The sequence below is a fragment of the Lissotriton helveticus genome, chromosome 2_1 (assembly GCF_964261635.1).
Source record: "Lissotriton helveticus chromosome 2_1, aLisHel1.1, whole genome shotgun sequence".
In the NCBI taxonomy this organism is placed as follows: domain Eukaryota; kingdom Metazoa; phylum Chordata; class Amphibia; order Caudata; family Salamandridae; genus Lissotriton; species Lissotriton helveticus.
This window is the reverse complement of record NC_136059.1, coordinates 1,389,876,092-1,389,895,073: the sequence shown is the minus strand read 5'-3', so window position 1 is coordinate 1,389,895,073 and position 18,982 is coordinate 1,389,876,092.

The window sequence follows — 18,982 nt, the reverse complement described above, 5'->3', positions numbered from 1 at the left end:
TAGGCCACCTTCCTGATCCTGCGCAGCTGGAACATGCAGGAGGAGAACATTATGAGGCCTTTCCTAGGTCAATATTAAGGTTGGGCGGAGCTCATGGAGATTCACTATGCAGAATTCCGCAGAGCTGAATAAAAACTCAGTTGAATTCCGCTCCACTCTGCCCATTGTAAGACTGCGGCGGAATTTGGTCAGTGCGTCAGTCGCCTCCTACCTTCTCCCTGGTTGCAGAATTCAGATCCACAAGGGTCGATGATTTGTCAATGTTGTTCTGCTGCCTCCAACCTCTGGAGGATTATCTCGGCCTACCTGGCCTGCAGTGGACCTTCTCTTGTGTGTGCATGTGTGCTATTGTATGCATACGGACTAGAAACCTGCAGCGACTGCAAGCCTCCACCGCAACTATGCGCATGTGCCCTGCTACCTGGCTCCTTACTCTATGCTGCACAACAACAAAGGAAATGAATCGGTAAGTTATTATTTATAAGTTATAAGGCAGATGTCGTGGTGGGTGGTAAACTCCGCTACGTGGCAGCAGAATGCAGAGTTTTTTGCTGAACTCCTCATTCCAAGCAGAAAGTGAAGTTGCAAACTATGCCGGTGGAGTAAAGTTTACCGTCCACCCTTAGTCAATATCCAAACGTGCACAATTCCCTTTGTGTGCACAGTTACTGGGCTGCTCTTGACAGGAGTCTCTCACGTGCAGCCCTCATATGTGTGCACACGTGTTTACTAGTAACCAGCCAAGTGACCCTTACCCTTACTGTGTGGCAGTGACCTTATCTTACAAGGCAGACTCTGGCTTGAAACACACTCAGTCCATTTACCATGAGTTTACCCTAGATGAGTTGCCACTTATGAGGCTCTCCCACAGGAATATGTTGAAAGCCAGGTGATCAAAAAGAAAAGAATATGGGCAGATTAATGGCAAAACCCATTGTCTCACAAACATCCTATATTGTAACATAATTCAGTTCAAAAAGTCATCTTACTTTGCAGAGTGTGGTCCTATTTAAGGGGGCAAGTTTGACACAGGGGATGCTCCCCTTTCACAAGGCGGTTGGACAGAGTAAAGCCCTCCGTGTCCACGCTACGCCTCTTTCTGAAGGCAAAGTGAGGGGGTGCTGCAGTAAAGGGAGGGGCACCTCCCAAAATGGCAAGGAGTTATATACGCAGCTGTTTTGACCCCATAATCAAAATGCAAAATAACCCTCCAAGGTTAGAACTGGCACAATGGTCAAAGATCATGCAAACGCCAAAGCAGTAAGGGGCTTAGACATTTAACCATGAAAAACAGCTGTTAAAACTAGAAAGGAATCCTACCTGGCCTGACTCTAAATTAGAGGGGCACAATAGAATAAGCATACAATACACTCGGTAATAATAATCTATGAAAAAAGAACTCAATCAAGTAAGCAGATAAATAGGAAATACTTATCTTGTCAGGAGCACTGAATAAACAAGCATTAGCTTAGCCAATAGGTCTCGCTTTTGGGACCTTATAAGTATTTAGTTATGCAGCACAATATCCTTTGTGCAGCAACATTAACTGTTGCATGGTCAAACACTTATAAGGCCCCAAAGGCGAGACCTATGGCTATTTATTAGATCTCGGGGTCTCTGGTTGGCAATGGTATTCACATTTGTCCAAATAGCGACCCTTACTTGTAAGTCAGGATAAGGGGATTACACTCCCTAATAATACCTGCTCACCCCCTTGGTAGCTTGGCACGAGCAGACAGGCTTATCTCAGAGGCAGTGTGTTAAGCATTTGTGAATATACACAGTAATACATTGAAAACACTACAGATTAACACAACACAGGTTTTTATAAAAATAAGTATTCTTTATATAGACTTAACACACGACCACAAACAACAAAAAACCACAATAAAACACTTAAGATTGTTTAAAGATGATCAAAGTTACTTAGTCCAAGCTGTTGATAAATGCGACAAAGTTCTCAACAAAGTACCTTGATGCGTAACGCAAAGTAAACAAAAGGTTCGCAAAAGGGGAGATGCTTTGATTCCGTTATCCGTGGGAGATGATGCGTGGGGCCTCAATGCTTGCGCAGAGTAGGGGATGCATCGTAATCCTTACCGGTGCGGAGGTGATGTGTAGATTCTCGGCCTGTGGGCCAGTTGCGGTGCGCAAGATGGCGCCCTTGATGCGGCGATGCGTAGACGCCCTGGCAGCCTTGCGACGACTCTGTACTTTGGAGCCGCGACAGGTCCTGCGACACGCTTCTCCGGTGATGCAATGACCACTCTCTCGATGGTGTCACGCTTCTCCGGTGATGCGACAGTAGGCAGCTTCGATGAACACACGCTTCCGGGGAGATGCGGCGAAGGCTCACTTCTCCGGCGATGCAACGATTTCAGCTGTGGTGGCGACACACTTCCTCTCGATGCGTCGCACTTCCAGCTCCCAGCGACATGCAGATGTCTGGAGTTGAGAATTCCCAGCAAGTAAATTCAGAGGGGAGTTGGAGATTAAGTCTTTTGTCCCTGAGACTTCAGCAGGAGGCAAGCACATTTCAAGCCCTTGGAGAATACTCTGTAAATTATGAAAGTCCTTAAAAAGTTCCTTCTCCTTTCCTTGGCAATGAAGCAACCACTGCAGGCCAACCCAGCAAACAGCACACTGGCAGAGGGGCAGTCAACCTCCTGCAGCTTCCTTGGTTCTTCTCCTTTGCAAAAGGTTTCTTGTTCCAGAAGTGACCTAATTTCTTGGGATCAGGGTCCCAATATTTATACCCCAAAATCCTTTGTTCTCTGAAGGCAGAGTCCAAACCAGTTCCTGAGCACTCTGTTTACATGACCCTCTTCTTCCTTTCACTGTGCGGGGCAGAGACATCAGACACCCCACAAGAGGTGGAGCCAGCAGAGGGGAGGGAAGATACATCTCTGGAGCACTTTGTTGACATTATTCCTTCTCTCCTTTCACAGTGCAAGGCAGAGACATCAGACAAGCCACAGGAGGGGTGGAGCCAGCATTGTAGAGGGAAGGCTCGGCCCTATTCAGGTCCCAGGTGCAACTCCTCCCTCACATCTAGATGCAGATCTCTCTATTCACCACTGGGCTGCCCCAGCCTGTCTCCTGGAATCCCCCAGCCCTGTCACTCACAAACCCAGTCAAGGAATACACAACCTAGCAGAGGCAGGCCTGGACAGTTAGGCAAGAAAATACCTACTTTCTAAAAGTGGTATGTATTTTCGAACACAGAATATTAAAACCAACTTTACTAAAAGATGTATTTTATTATTCTCTGTTCAGGCATACTAAATTCGAATTTCTACCATGTTCCCTGAGTCAGTTAGGATTATAAGAATGTAATAATCTAACTGTCTATTCTAACCTTTGGAGAACAAGCAGCCTTCAATAGTGAAAAATGAAAATGGCTGTAGTTCACTATTAGGACATGCTACACACACCAGAGCATGTCCTACCTTATACTTACAATGCACCCTGCCCTTGGGCCTACCATAGGGGTGTCTAATGTGAAGCAAAGGTAAGGTTTAGGGACTGGCAAGTGGGTGCACTTGGCCAAGTCAACATGGCAGTCATAGACTGCACACAGGCCTTGCAATGGCATACCTGAGACACATGTTACAAGCTGCTTCTGTGGGTGGCACAACCAGTGCTGCAAGCCCACCAGCAGTATTTGATTTACAAGCCCTGGGCCCACATGGTGCACTGTACTAGGGGCTGACAGGTAAATCAAATAACCCAATCATGGAAAGAACAATTAGTACATCAATTTAACATAGGGAGCACTTGCGCTGTGGCACTGAATGGCACAGTGCCCAAAGCATATAACCAGCAAAAACATATCAAAACAGAGGAGGCAATCCGGCAAAATGGATGGGAGACTCATGCCAATGATGCCAGGTCTAACACTATGCCAGTGCTTTTTTTCTTTTTAAAGGACAAGCAGTGCATATAATCTCCAACTGCCACTTAGAGGTAGAGAGAGAGAGAGAGAGAGAGAGAGGTGTAGAGAGAGAGAGAGAGAGAGAGAGGTGTGTAGAGAGAGAGAGAGGTGTGTGTAGAGAGAGAGAGGGAGAGAGAGAGAGGTGTGTGTAGAGAGAGAGAGAGAGAGAGAGAGAGAGAGAGAGAGAGAGAGAGAGAGAGGGAGAGAGGTGTGTGTAGATAGAAAGAGAGGGGTGTGTAGAGAGAGAGAGGTGTGTAGTGAGAGGGTTAGAGAGAGGGGGTAGAGAGAGGTGTGTAGAGGTAGAGAGAAATATAGAGGTAGAGAGTGTAGAGAGAGGTAGAGAGAGAGTGGTAGAGAGAGAGGTAGAGAGAGAGATAGAGAGATAGGTAGAGAGAGAGGGAGAGAGAGGTAGAGAGAGAGGTAGAGCAGTAGAGAGAGAGGTAGAGCGGTTGAGAGGTTGAGGAAGGAGGTATGCAAAACAAACATGTTACATAGAAATCCCCTTTGTTATGCCTCTGACTAGAATGCATTACTGCAAGATATTTACTTCCATAAAATTCCCAGCTGCCGACACAAAAAAATTAATCTTTCTATTACCGGTTTCCTTTGTGCCTTTCATATTATGATAAAAATACAAAAATGCATTACTTGAAATGTATTTAATAGAACGTAATAGCTGTCGCACTCTTGTATAAAACAAACAAAAAACGGGCAACCGTTGAAAAAAACCCACGGGCAACAGAAAGTCCCAGGGAAAAACTACTAATTTTGTTGCAAAGCAAACACTGATATGTGATCTATAAAAGCTTCACGTTGCCATTGCCCGGATTTAGTCATTCCAGTTTTCCCGCCCCCATCGTCTAGCTGGAAACACAGAGGAAAACACTGAAAAAGACATACATCTGCAGAGCCCCACATTTCATCCTCGGTCTCAAGTTGTGTGTATCCTGTTTTTAGCATCGCCCAGCAGCCACTTTTAGAAGCAGAACGCTATTATGACCCATGTAGGGAATGAGTACAAATCCATATTTATAAGGTGGCAATAATTTTCGGTGAGTGTAATTTACAAAATGTGTCATTATGTGTTTCTCCTTAGGGGATTCATATCGCAATTGTGTGTAATTATTCAAGAAAAGCACACTGGCGGTTATAAAAGTAATTTTGAAAACGCTTCTTCAGTGGGAATGGAAGAGCAATCAGTTTGCTTCAGAGGGAGACTTTTACATTCAATTTAATGAGTCGGCTCTGTGAATACATAAAATGGAACTAATGTTGATCTAATCAAAAGTATTGCATGGTGAAAGATGAGGGGAGAGTGCAGATCTGGGAGATGTTGTTTGCAGCACAAAAAAGCCGGTCGAAAGCCTGAGCGAGTCCCTGCAGACATGAAGGCTCTGTTTGGGGTGCAGCGAAAGTGAAAGCAGCACGTCAATTGCGAGACGCGGCGGTGGAGGGGCGGAGGAGAGTTCAGAGAGCAAGCGAGAGTCAGCTTGCTTCAGAGGGAGACATATTCAATATATCGAGCACTGAAGGTAGGAGCGTTCAGAGAGCAAGGGAGGACAGGAAACTGCTAGGGCTGGGTCTTGTTTTAAGGTTAAGTTGGAAGTCGCAAGAAGTAAAATAAACAAGTGGGAGTGGTGATGGAGTGCATGCGTGCGCCCCGGTAAACACGCGAGTGGTGCGCACGCAGCAGCGCCAAAAGTTAAAGTAATCACGCTGAAAGCTGGCAGCTGTGCATGTTCACGCTCTCGTGAACGCAAGCTTTAGGCCAGCGGTGAGTAGCACTTTGAAATCCCACTTACTAAAAGTCGAGCAAGCAGCGCATGCGCTGCTCTAGGCTCGACCTAAAAAGGGGGATCTCTGCCTGCGCTGGATATTTATGTGTTCTTAACATTCTAGATGCTTTGTGATGTGTTGATATTCTTTGAAGGCCTCCACGTGGGGGCAGCAATAAAGGATTATTGCATAATGGTAGCTGCCAGTCAGTAACCAAATCATATTCTTGCTGCGTCATATGACGTTTCTTCATCGATATGCTTTAAGTACAAATTGTAGCGTGCCTGCTTTTGTTTATCCATGCAGGCACTGTGTGAGAATTCAAACAGTATTGATTGTATTAATTTTTTTTTAAATAATATTCCTGTAGGTTTGTGTTGACCTGTGTATGGTATTGCGATAGTCAACAAACAATAACATTGTAAAACATGAGCAGGGAGGAAGCCCAGACTCTAGCCATCCCCACCCACGTCTTGTATTTATTCTTCCTTATGTTCTGTTTATTTAAAGAATGCCTCTGGTGTAATCCCTGCTATTACATGTTTAAGGCGGGGCAGTACAGGCCATCTTTGCCTCTTACGGTTATTTGACATTCCCCAAGCACTGGGCCCTAGACGTGCAACATGCTTCTGTTTTGTGCAGAATACAAAGCTAAATCCGAAAAACAAATGTGGCCCAGAAGGGCCTGGGACACGGCCACGGAGCGGTGCTTGTGTTTGCGTTTCTTTGACAGCGGTTTAAGGCCCAATCACTCAGCGGAGTCAGCCAGCACATACCTGGGAGGTTCCCGGCTCGCGGGTTAGCAGCCTGTCCAGCGCTGAGAGATGCAATCTCGGCAGCGATCGTGTTTCCCTTGTCTGCGGCCTGTTGTCTTTTGTGTTCAGGAATCAGTGGCTGTTTGCTCTCCTTGATCCTCTCGGGCCTGAGCTGCGCGGGGAAGAATAGCGGCCCCTGCCGAGACGAGGAAAGGCATTAGGTGATTGCTGCGCTAAGCCCACACCTGCAGCGGGGACCCTGGGATCTCCCACAGCCATACGAGCAGTCGCGGCACTATCAGCTTCCACAGCAAACAACAGCCACGTCACTAGCAGCGCCCACAGCACCGGCTCAGTCACCACAGCACAACTGTTCACATGTGGTTAATGTTATCCCAGCTTCCTGAGAATGATGTGCGACTTCGCACAACCATAGGTCAGAGTGAAAGAATTTCCGAGCCCTGGAAGGACTGGCAGGTTAGAAAGGATGTTGTGTTTCCAGGAGAAGGCCTTGGTGGCACTCAGCGATGTAGCCATGACCTCTCCCAACGCTTCCTGCTGAAGGACTTCACCGTCAATGGTTCAAGCACGTTTTCACCATCAAAAGGGAGGCGGGTGACTTTTTCCAGGGTTTTGGCCCAAGGTTTGAAAATTTAAGCTAGGATTGCGGGTGAATGGACAGACCCGAGTTCATAGCACTGGCGACAGTATTGATGATATATGGGGACGTCAGTGATTTGGGTTCAACAGCTTCTTTCCCAAAGTCGTGAACTTGTGCGCGCGCTGGGCACAGAAAGAACTGGACTGGTTATTCTGCCCCTCAGGAATTTTCCCAATGGTTTACAAACTAGGGGGCTGCTTGCAGGGAAGTATGGATTTCCATGATCCAAATAAGATCCAGTGATACCCCATTCTAGTCATTGCTTCCTGTATTGTGGGGTAGGTTTGAACAATTTTGTGGTGGCTGATTATGGTAGCTAGCCCAGGCCTGGGAATATACAGAGACCCGGGTCGTGCATCAATGGAACTAGGGTTTGATTGGGATTAAAAATCATCTCGGGCACTCAAAAAAAAGTGGCCCACATTTGCATATTGCCTTTCCTCAAAACACTGCTTCGGAGAAATTTTATTTAGAAAAAGGAGAGGGGGAAATAAAAAAAATGCACGGATTAGTTTACACTGGTGAAGCATACCTGAAAACAAGTGAGACCACTTCTGCTCAGGCCACCTGCCCCACCCAATATTCATAAATTAATAAGCCGGCCCAACAAGCGAAAGGGAGTGACACCTCTGCCCATTCCTAAATGGGAGGTAATGGACGCCCATCTGCCTTAAGAAAGGCCACTCAGGCACCCACTGGGCTGCTGTTGATATCTGAACAATGCAGAAACCACCCAAATCGGTCCCCAGACTGCTAAAAAAAGCAGCCCACAGCTGGAACTAGGACCAGTCTGGTGGATCGGTCTGTTTGGAGCTTCAAGCATTCAAGCAGCACAAGTGCACAGGAACATGTCTGGGACCCTCATCCATATTCGGACTAGCAGTTTTGAGTGTGATAGGAAGACTGATACCTGAGGCTAATCCTCAGTGCGGTACTCAATTCACAATGGCTGCACCGGTGTTGTTGAGATTTGCACCAGCCTAGGCGGAACCACATTAGCACTGGAGTTTATGAGGTTGGTGAGACTCCATAGCCTTCGGGTTTTACCTCAGAGCATCAAGGAGTATGAGGATTGAGAACAGCATTTACGCAAAACCTGCACCCTGACCTGAATGAATCGAAGAGGAATTTGGTAACTTCGGGTTCAGCTATACTTGGTTCCTTTAATCATATTGGTCAGACAAGTCTTCTACTTATGGCATTTCTAACAGTTTGTCCAGTGCTGAATATGTGAAATATTGAGTGCCAGGGGTCAAAGTTTTCTCAGAAGCCTACAACCAGCACTGCTGAATGTCAGAGTTGTTGAATACCAAGGCTATTTAGTCTCAATTCCACCTCATGCCTCTTTCATTTTCCACCATACATCTTCTGCTCCTGTATCTCACTTTTGCAGGTGTTTTTTTATCCCTGCGTTTCCCTGTCTTATTATGTTGCAAAGTCTAATGATAACAAATAAGCCCCAGTCCCCAAAATGAGTGGCGGCGAACCCCACTTGCAATTACCAGCTCAAATTAAGCACTGACACTGTCTGGCTCGATGAGGAGCAGTGCCTCTAGTTAACTTCATGTTTGTTTGCGCTTCTGATGAAGGCGTCTCCAACGGGTAGCTCAGGAGCTACTGGTAGCTTTCCAGAACCCATGAAGTAGCTCACTGAAGTGAAGTCCAGCACCCAAACTTAATGTAAACGGTCTAGTCTTGCCAAATAGAAGGTCATTAAAAAAAAAAGACAAGATTTTCCTTGAGTTTGTTAACCCATAATGGAAAGTGCATATGTGATAGACAACAATGTATTTTCAGAAACTAATGTGCTGATGTTTGAAAACAAAAAGATTGAAAATCCAAAACGTATTTAAACTGCTATTTGAATGATAGTTCATAAGGAGTTGTGGAGATTTATAGCATATATTGTTTCCTTATTGCCTGCACTAACTGCTGTGACTGTTATATCATAAGTCATATAGAAGCTTTTTATTATGATAATGCTTTTCCTGACACTGCTGCTAGTAACCCTGTCTTATGTGTCATGTAGTTGCTGTTATACTACAATATCAAATTGAAATATTGTCCAGCTCAAAAATTGTAACCAGAATATAAAGTACCACAATATTATGAGAGTAAGAATGTAAAGGAAAGTATAATTTTACTTATTTACTTAACTCCGCAACTATTTATCCTGGAGTTATAAATGTTCAAGGTATGCAGATGGGAAGTTTAGAATAGTAGATTTATACTTACCTACACATGTACCTGTGTGATATTGTATTAGTCAATATACTGGATATGATATTTTAGTATCACGTAATGTTTCTGTGAGAAAATGTCCCTTTTTGCAGGTTCACCTACATTTTGTGTTGAATTTTATTGCTGTTTTTAAGACTCTGCACAATGGGGCACTGCTGACCAGTGCCCAGTGTACGTGCTCTGACATCTACAATATGTACAAATTGGCTCATCCCTTATTGACTACTTTAAGGTTATTTGACATAGTTAAGTCCATAGTATATGGTGGAGAAACTATACCAACAGCATGGAAAGTTAAATATCACCTGTATAATGTAGTGCTTATTGTGCCATCCACTAGTGTGACAAAGGAAACATGGCTGAAGGTCTATCATGGTAACCTGACTGCTGCAGTTTAAACCTGCAGTCTAACCTGTCAAAATGAACCTTTTTGACCAGGAAATACCTTCTTTTTAATTTTATGTTACCCCTATGTAGGCCTCGTAGCCCACAGCAATGGATGCATAGAAATAAAAAATGGGACTTACAAATATGTAATGCTACCCTGTCCCTATAGTGACAAGGCACCAAAAGCTATTTTACTGTTGAAGGTTCTCGCTGACCTATGAGAAAAACTAGAGTACAGATTATGGCCCTTGAGAATGCTTTCTGGACCTGTGGAAGAATAGCAGATGGACTACAGCTGATTTTTGAGATCTGTGAGACGACTTGAAGAGATGGACCTGCTTCCACTTGTACCCAGGACAAAGAAGTGGACTTCAGTTGGCTGACCTTCTGTGTGGCTATGGGGTTACAAGTTGCAAAAGTTTTTTTTTTTCTCAAGTGCCTACCTGATCAATAGCAACTGGACTTGAATGGACTTTGCTGGTTGCCTCTGCGGGAGTAAGTTCTGATCCTGAATCACTGTCCCTGAGGTCCTAGGACCCTTGGCTGTGTCCAGCTGGTCTTCACCAACAACCTCTGAAAAGTTAGAACTTTAAAACATTTTGGAATTATTTTGAAACCTCTGCAGGATTGGATCAAGCCAGCTAAGTCAGAACGCCCAAGGCGATATCTCGCTCAGCAAAAAAATAGCTTAACTTTTTGACGCTTGCAAAACTTGTTCTGTGGACCCTCGTAGCGTACCTTTCCAACTTTGTCGTGACCTTCCTGGATGCAGCATTGTGCACTTGTCCCCACTAGAGGTTTCCGATCAAAAAGAGATGAAGTCCTAACAAAGAAATCTTGACAGGGCAATGGCGGGGAAAGAATCTGTCTGGTTATGAGTCTGGTGGTTCTCAGACCACCAGACTCAAGGTGGCACGGCAGTGGCCGTTTTCCGACTGCCCTACTACAACTAGGGTTGTAACGCAATTACACCGCAGCAACTGCCAGAGAACAAAGATCCCTGGCAGAGGGCTGCAATATGATTGGGAGTGCTCTGAGGCACTGCCAAGAATATTACGACTTTCCTCACTGCAAGCGGGCTCATGGAGATTCTTCCTCCAATACACTGCTGGTGAAGATGAAAATTTAGGGTCCCCTCTTGCCCCTGTGCACAGTGGTGCATGCAGGGGGGGCACATGTTATGCCCCCAGTAGTTTTGCATTCCCAGTTCCTGCACAATAAGGAATGTGCAACATAGTACATTCCTTCCCATGCAGGAACGTGCACTAGCGGTCCCACATCGGTGCAATTTAAGGCTCACTATGAGTCTTTAAACTGCAATGCTACAGGACCGCTCGTTCACACACAAACAATATTTTCTATTAGCACATTACCTTTTTGGAGGTTTTCTCTTCGATCTTTAAAAAGTCATATCTCTGGTTTTCCTTATTGGATATTTGTTGTTTTGGTGTCATATTGTTTATTACATTGTCCCTATTGTTTTATAAATTAGAATGGGAATTTTATTGTGTTGTGTGTACACATTTTCTCTAAATTAACCCTGTTTGTCAAACTTGTTGCTCCTCTCTTTTAATGTAGAAATTCTTTAAATAAATTGAATTCTTTTACATCTATTTTGAAAAATTGATTTACTTGCTAATAATTGAATAGCCTATAAGACACAATGTGCCCCTGTTATGACATATGGGGCCGAAATCTGGGGATATTCAAATCTAAAAAATACCCAGGCAGAGGAAAATAGATTCTGCAGAAGGCTCTTGGGGTTACCTATTTCATCTTCTACCTTTATATGCCATAATGAACTACAATTATTCTTTTTGGAGGATTACATCAAGGCACGTCCTGCACTGTTCTGGATCAAGGTCTGGAAAAATCCTGAAGCATCACTGACAAGAGAAATTTTGGCTGACTGCCTAAAAAGCGATCAGGGTATCAAAATCCCATGGCTTGCCGAGGTCCAGGCAAGCCTGGCAGCAGTCAATCTTGGGTATATATTTAACAACCCAGATGGGCTAGAGGGAACTAACGTGAAGTTAATACGGAATATCCTTTACAAGCATTATGGGGAAACTAGATACAACGCAGAATCAATTAAACCCTCTGTAAAGCGCTATATCCAAATAGAAGATGATATTGTATTTACCTCACCTACACCAGCTGGCTACCTCCTTAACCCCTTCCACGCTCATGACGAGCTGGGCTCGTCATGAGGTAGCCTCCTCGCACGCTCATGACGAGCCCAGCTCGTCATGAAACATGGGAATCAACAAATCTCAGCACAGGAGGGGAATACCATCAGCATTGATGTGGTTAAAGAAATTACATACTGGGAGCGTAGCCTTTTGTCTCGCTTGAGAGCAGGATCCATAATACATCTATTGTGTTTTCCCTTGGGATATAACTGTAATACTGAGAGTTTTGTTTGCCCTTGTCAGAATGCTGGAAAGCAAACACTAATGCATTTTTTGTTCTTTTGTTCTTATTACCAAAAATATAGCAAGTCCCTCCTGATATCATTTTTTTGAGCCAAAGGTATAAATGATTTTAATGTGGCATTTAAATCTGTTTTACAGCTCAAAGGTGATGGATTAACATTTCGTGTGTGTACCTTCTTAAAAATGGCCGTACAATCACGCACTTCTATGAATTAACTTTTATATGAATGATGTCTTTCAAACAGACTGGGAGGATGTTTCTTTGCACATTTGCATATTTGCACATTATAAACCGATGCTGCTATTTGTAAATATATGAACACTCTTTTTTCTTGCCAGTACTGTAGTATTATAGAGACATACAGCCTGATTCATCAAGCCGAAATCGGCTCGCAAAGGGCCAGATTCTGAGAATCTGGCCCTTTGCGAGCGCTATTTTTGCATTTGGGATTCATCATCCCAAATGCAAAAATCGGTAAAAGCGATTTCGCTATTTTGCGAGGAATTACATTTAAGGAATCTCTATTTGAGATTCCTTAAATGCAATTCATCATCCATTTAAAAATTGCGAATTCGCAATTTCGGCCCGCTATTTACCGCGAGGTCAAACCTCGTGGTAAATAGCGAAAACTTAGAAAAATGCTTTTAAAAGCATTTTTCTAAGTTGCATATTGCACACACACATGTCCTTTGGACATGTGTGTGCGCAACACCTGTTTCAATTTGCATTTAAGGGGTGCTACAGGGTGTCCTTTGGACACCCCTGGCACCCTTTAAATCGCTATCTTATTTGCGATTAGCTAATTGCTAATCGCAAATAAGGAATACTCCCCATTCATTCCTATGGACCTTTTGGCCCATAGGAATGAATGGGGAGTTATTCCTTATTTGCGATTAGCAATTTGCTACTCGCAAATAAGGAACATGTAGGAATCGCAATATTTATTGCAATTCCTACATGAATCCCGTTTTGCAAGTCCTTAATAGCGATTCGTTATGAATCGCTATTAGGGGCTCGCAAAACGGGAGAATGATGAATCAGGCTGATAGATATCAATTAATTTCTTGATTTCTGGCTGCTATTTTACGATGCACTTTATTAAGACAATCCTATAACTTGGATGTATGCCGTATGCACTTTAGGAAATTGATGTTTAATATAATGCTGTTAGATAAGCTCTATGTATATATTGTCATGCCATTTTAATAAGATTGGAAAGCGGTCTCTTTGCACTTTTTGCACACTGGCACTTTAGGATTTTTTGCACTTTTGCACATTGGCACTTTAAAACCCATGCTGCTATTTTGTAGAAATGTGAATTATCCTTTATATGTCAGTATTGTAGTAAAATTATAGAGATATAGTCAATAATTAACCTACTGATCCCTGTGTACTGATCCCTGTGTACTATCACATCGTGCCTTTTAGCTAGATTGTTTGATAACTAGGATGTACGCTCTATGTTTATTAGAAAATATGTGTTTAACATATGCTCCTAAATATATGCCCTATGTATATTTTGTTGTTGTTTTAATGGTGATCCTTGCATTTGACCATGCATGTAATTACGTGCACACTTTTATGGATAATGCAATATCCGAATAAAGGTTATCCTGACTTGACTTGACTTGAATAGCCTACTAAAAATTGAATTGCTTTCCCTGCACATCACTTGAACATAACCACTTTACCGGGCTCTACTATGCCAGTTCCGCCACACTTTCCCTGTTCGCACTGATTTCTGCGCTTTTGCACATTAGCCTCTGGGTTGCCCGGTCCACCCTGGGTTACTCTGTTTTAGTGGAGGGAATCACAGACCCCTTACAGACTACTGCGACTACCATTACAAAGTGCGCTCGACAGTCTAGTCTTTTTGACACAGAGGGCTGCTTAAGAGGCATCCGGGCACGGATGCACAGCTGCCTCACGCAGCAGGCATAACGCTGGCAACCGAAGGCGTGCAAAAGGCAAGCCTGTCTGCACCCGTCCGCTCCTGAATAGGACCAGGGGCCAGAAGCCCTGCTTCAACAAGTATGAGTACATTTATATACTCTTCCTTACAATTACAGGCTTTAACCCCTTCGGGGCTGATGACGAGCTGGGCTCGTCATGAGCCCCACCCTCGGGGGAAGCGCCAGCGCTCCCTCCGAGTCTGCCTGATTTTTTTTGTTTTTGCGGGGATGGCAGGGGAAGACCTTCCCCTGCCTCCCCCCGCCCTCCCCGCCCACGTCATCAATGACGTCAGCGCGCGAGGCGCGCTGACGTCACCGGAGGCTTCCTTTGTTTACAGACGCGCAGGGAAGCCATTTGCTTCCTGCGCGTCGTTGCACAAAGAGGTTAGTTTTGCGGCTGGGGCGGGGGGGATTGTGATGCAACTTGCATCGAGGGAAAGGAAAGGCTTTTCCTTTCCCTCGGTGGCATTTTAGAGGTTTCCTGCTGCACGATCGTGCGATCGTGCAGCAGGAATGTTAGGGATTATTTTTTTTTTTGGTTTTGTGATCAGTTTCTTAGTTCGGGGAGCGGCCCCTTGGGGAAGGGTCGCTCCCCTTGTTGGGGGAACATTATCTATGAAGTCTTTTCTTGGCTGCAATGTTGTGGAAAGGCCGTTTTTTGTACAAAAATGCTGATGGGGGTCATTTATAAAGTAAAATGATAGTGCTCATTGTAATGAAGGATGCAAGTGCCTCTGTCCTTCATTACTTATACTGATGTGTGTTTCTGAAGTGGCTAAAAAACACACCTGTGCTGCCTGGGCAAAGCTCACTAGTGTTTTTGGCCTGATGAATGTTTTTTTTTGTGTGCTGCTTTTCAAACACATGCTTTGTCTCCAGTGACCATGTGTGTGTTACTATGCCATGTGCGAAGGGGTCCCTTGAGTGAGCTGTCCATCATAGTGGGAAGCTCACAAATGTTTTTGGGCTGTTGATTGTTACCTGAATTTGTGCTGCAACTCTAGCGCCATCTTTGTCTCCATTGACCATGTGTGCGTTACTATGCAACTGCACAAATGTGCGCAGGGGTCCCTTGAGTGAGCTGTCCATCATAGTGGGAAGCTCACAAATGTTTTTGTGTTGATGATTGTTTTCCTGAGTTTGTGCCGCAACTCGAGCGCCATCTCCAGTGTCCATGTGTGCGTTACTATGCAATTGCACAGATGTGCGCAGGGGTCCCTTGTGTGAGCTGTCCATCATAGTGCTTGGTGTATGCACGAAACATGTCGACGATAGGAGTTGATAGGTACATCTGGACACATTACGTTTAGGGCAGCCTATCTTTCCACCCCGTTTATTACCACCTAGAGGCAAGAATAAAGTTTATTGTAAACCTACTGGGCAGGTATTTCACACATCACATAGTCCACTCCTCAAATACACATGCACCACACATAGTCTAATAAAGTGCTCCTACGTAACTTTCGCAAGTCGCAGCACGCCCCAGCCCGTAGAGGACTGGGATGGCCCCAATGATGAAGCATGTCACCGTGGGGCAACCCTGGTGAGTGAGGGGACACCTAAAAGAGGAGCATTTCTCCCCTTTTTTGTACACAATACCATATTTTCACAATCGACCCCAGTGTGTGTTGGTTGTTATCTGAATAAACTAGCAAGGCTCTTAGGTATCTGGAAACAGAGACCATTTGTTCATCATAGTGGGAAGTTCACAAATGTTTTTGGGCTGATGATTGCCTTCCTGAGTTTGTGCTGCAACTCGAGCCCCATCTTTGTCTCCAGTGTCCATGTGTGCGTTACTATGCAATTGCACAGATGTGCGCAGGGGTCCCTTGTGTGAGCTGTGAATCATAGTGGGAAGGTCACAAATGTTTTTGGGCTGATGAATGTTTTCCTGAATTTGTGCTGCAACTCGAGCGCTTGCTTTGTCTCCAGTGTCCGTGTGTGTTACTATGCCATCGCACCAATGTGTGCACAGGTCCCTTGAGTGAGCTGTCCATCATAGTGGGTAAATTTAGGAAAGATGGTGCACTCCGCTAGTTGGTGGGCGTTGCCAATAGGGGATCTTCTGTGTGAGTTCACATGCCTCTTATGTGTATAAATGGTCAGAGACTGTTGAGAGCAGCAGATGGGGAGAAAGAAGCTCCTGGTCATAGGAACTGTTTTAGGATTGCGCTTGTGAAAATCAAGGATGCAAGTGCCTCTGTCCAGCATCGCAGTTAACCACAGTAATTCTGTTGTCCCCCTCCCCATGAGAATCCCTGATGATGTCAGCGCGCACAGCCCGCGCCAACATCTTCAGGGATTCCCAGGCGGTCGGGAAGCCATTTGCTTCCTGCGCCTGGAGGTGTTAGGTTGGTTTTGAGATATTTGGGGGGGTTTGCAAAGAGGCTTCAGGGGAGAGGTAAGTGATTTTCCTCTCTTCTGATGTCTCTTTGCAGGGCATTTCTGGCTCACGGTCGCGCACAGCATTGCGATTGTGCGGTGGAAATGCCCTCACTAGCACCAGGGATTTTATTTTAGATTGTAGGAAGTGACCCATTGTGCAAGGGTCGCTTTCAGGTGGGTCGGATTTTAAATTTAGATTTTCTGCCCCCCCCCCCCCGGTGGGAAAATCAACCCGTACTTTTGTCCGTTTTGCCCTTTTTGATGGCCCATCTGTGTGGATGTGATTTTGGGGGTACATTTGTGTATTGTTTATTCATTTGTTATGTTGTTTGTGAAATGTAGTATTAAATTATTTTTTTTCTTCTTTGTTTTTGATCCAGGCTTTTGCTGTTTGTATTGGTGTAGGTTGTGGTTCGGTTAATGCTGGTTTTGCAGCTTGTGTAGTTGCATGTGCTTGGTAAGTAAATGTTTTTTGTACTATTTTTCCTAGATAAATGTGTTGTTATGAAAAGTGAAGTTATTGCTGTTTGTGTGGCTTTGTGTTTCTTGATTGTTAACTTTTTTTTTTGTATTGCTGCTTGATGTGTACTTTGTCTAATCTATACTTGTTTTTTTTTCTTTCCAGTGGGATTTCCTTTCTTTTTGCTGTGTTTCAGCAGAGTAGGTGCTGGTGAGTCTTCTTATATTTGGTTAGATTTGAATTGTTTTTGAGTGTATTGATTTTTGTGTGAAGACTCTACCTTGTTTACTTCTTCCTTTGCACAGTGTAGGTTGTTGTTCACTTGTGTGTGTAGTCTTCTTGATTTGTAAGGATAATGGCTGCTCGCAGGATTACTGCTAAGCAGGTTGTTAGTTTGCTTTTTGAGTCTTCCTCTGACCATGGTCCAGACACTGACTCCGATTCGGAGCTTGAGTTAGGTGCAGAAGATTCAGGCAGTGAGTTTTCTCTTCGCATGGTATCATCGGATGATGATTCTTCTTCTAGTGCTGATGAAGTGCCTGTGGTAGAGAGGGACATTGATGTGCCGGTAGAGAGGGAAGAGCCATGTGAGCGGCAGCCTAGGTCCTCAAGGTTTCCCTTTTTTTCTCGTCAGGAACAGGCAAGTGTGGTAAAGGCTGCGCCCAAAAGGTTTCACATTGCTGTGGTGCGCCAAAGGTTATCTGGTGCTGCTAGTCTTCCTGTTGTTGAGCAGCATGAGGCATCTGGTGCTGCTAGTCTTTCTGTTGTTGTTGAGCAGCAAGTGGCATCTGGGGATGCGAGTTCTTCTGTTGATGTTGAGATGCAAGAGGCAGCTGGGGATGTGAGTTCTTCTGTTGGTGAAGAGATGCAAAATGTATCTGGGGATGCTAGTATTCCTGTTGGTGTAGTGAGGCAAGAGGCATCTGGGGATGCTAGTGTTCCCGTTGATGTAGTGCAGCAAGAGGCATCTGGCCTGCAGGCTAGGGTGGCTTCTTCTCCTCATGTTAGTGATGACGTCTGGGTTGCCCCTGGCATGGTGCAGCCGGAATTGCCAGACTTCACTGGTGTTCCAGGGTGTAGAGTGGATACTGACAATTTTTTGCCAATTCAATATTTTCAATTGTTTTTTGACGATGAGTTTTTGCAGGAGATTGTGGAGCAAACTAATTTGTATGCAGAGCAGTATTTGAGGGACCACAGTGCCAGCCTTAAGCCCCATTCCAGAGCTACCCATTGGTCTCCCACATATGTTGAAGAGATGAAGAAGTTTTTGGGATTAACTTTTTTGATGGGCTTGCTAAGGAAGCCATCAATGTCTTCTTATTGGTCCACTAGTCCCTTGATGGCAACATCTATATTTCCAGCAGTTATGACTCGTGATCGATATATGCTTCTTCTTCGCATAATGCATTTTGTTGATAATGATTTAGCGTTGCCACGCGATCACCCTGATTGTGACCGTCTTTTTAAGATTCGGCCTGTCCTTGATCACTTTGTTGATCGTTTTCCTGAGATGTTTGCACCTGGAAGAGAAATAGCTGTGGACGAGTCTTTGGTGTTGTTCAAGGGCCGCTTGGTTTTTAGGCAATACATTCCTAGTAAGAGGGCACGCTATGGCATCAAACTGTATATGCTGTGTGACAGTGAGACTGGATATGTTTATAATTTCAGGGTGTACACCGGTAAGGATTCCAGCATTAACACTTCTGCTTGTCCGTCCACTTTTGGAGTGACTGAGAAAATTGTGTGGGAACTAGGTAGACGATTATTTAACAAAGGCCACCATTTATATGTAGATAACTTCTACACTAGTGTGCGTTTGTTCAAGGAGTTGGCCAAAGTGGGCACTGTTGCATGTGGCACGATGCGCAGTAACCGGAAAGGTTTTCCAATAGAACTTGTTTGCAAAAGGCTTGTGCGGGGACAGTCTACTGCATTGCGATGTGGGAAGCTTCTAGCTGTGAAGTTTTCAGACAGGAGAGATGTTTCCATGGT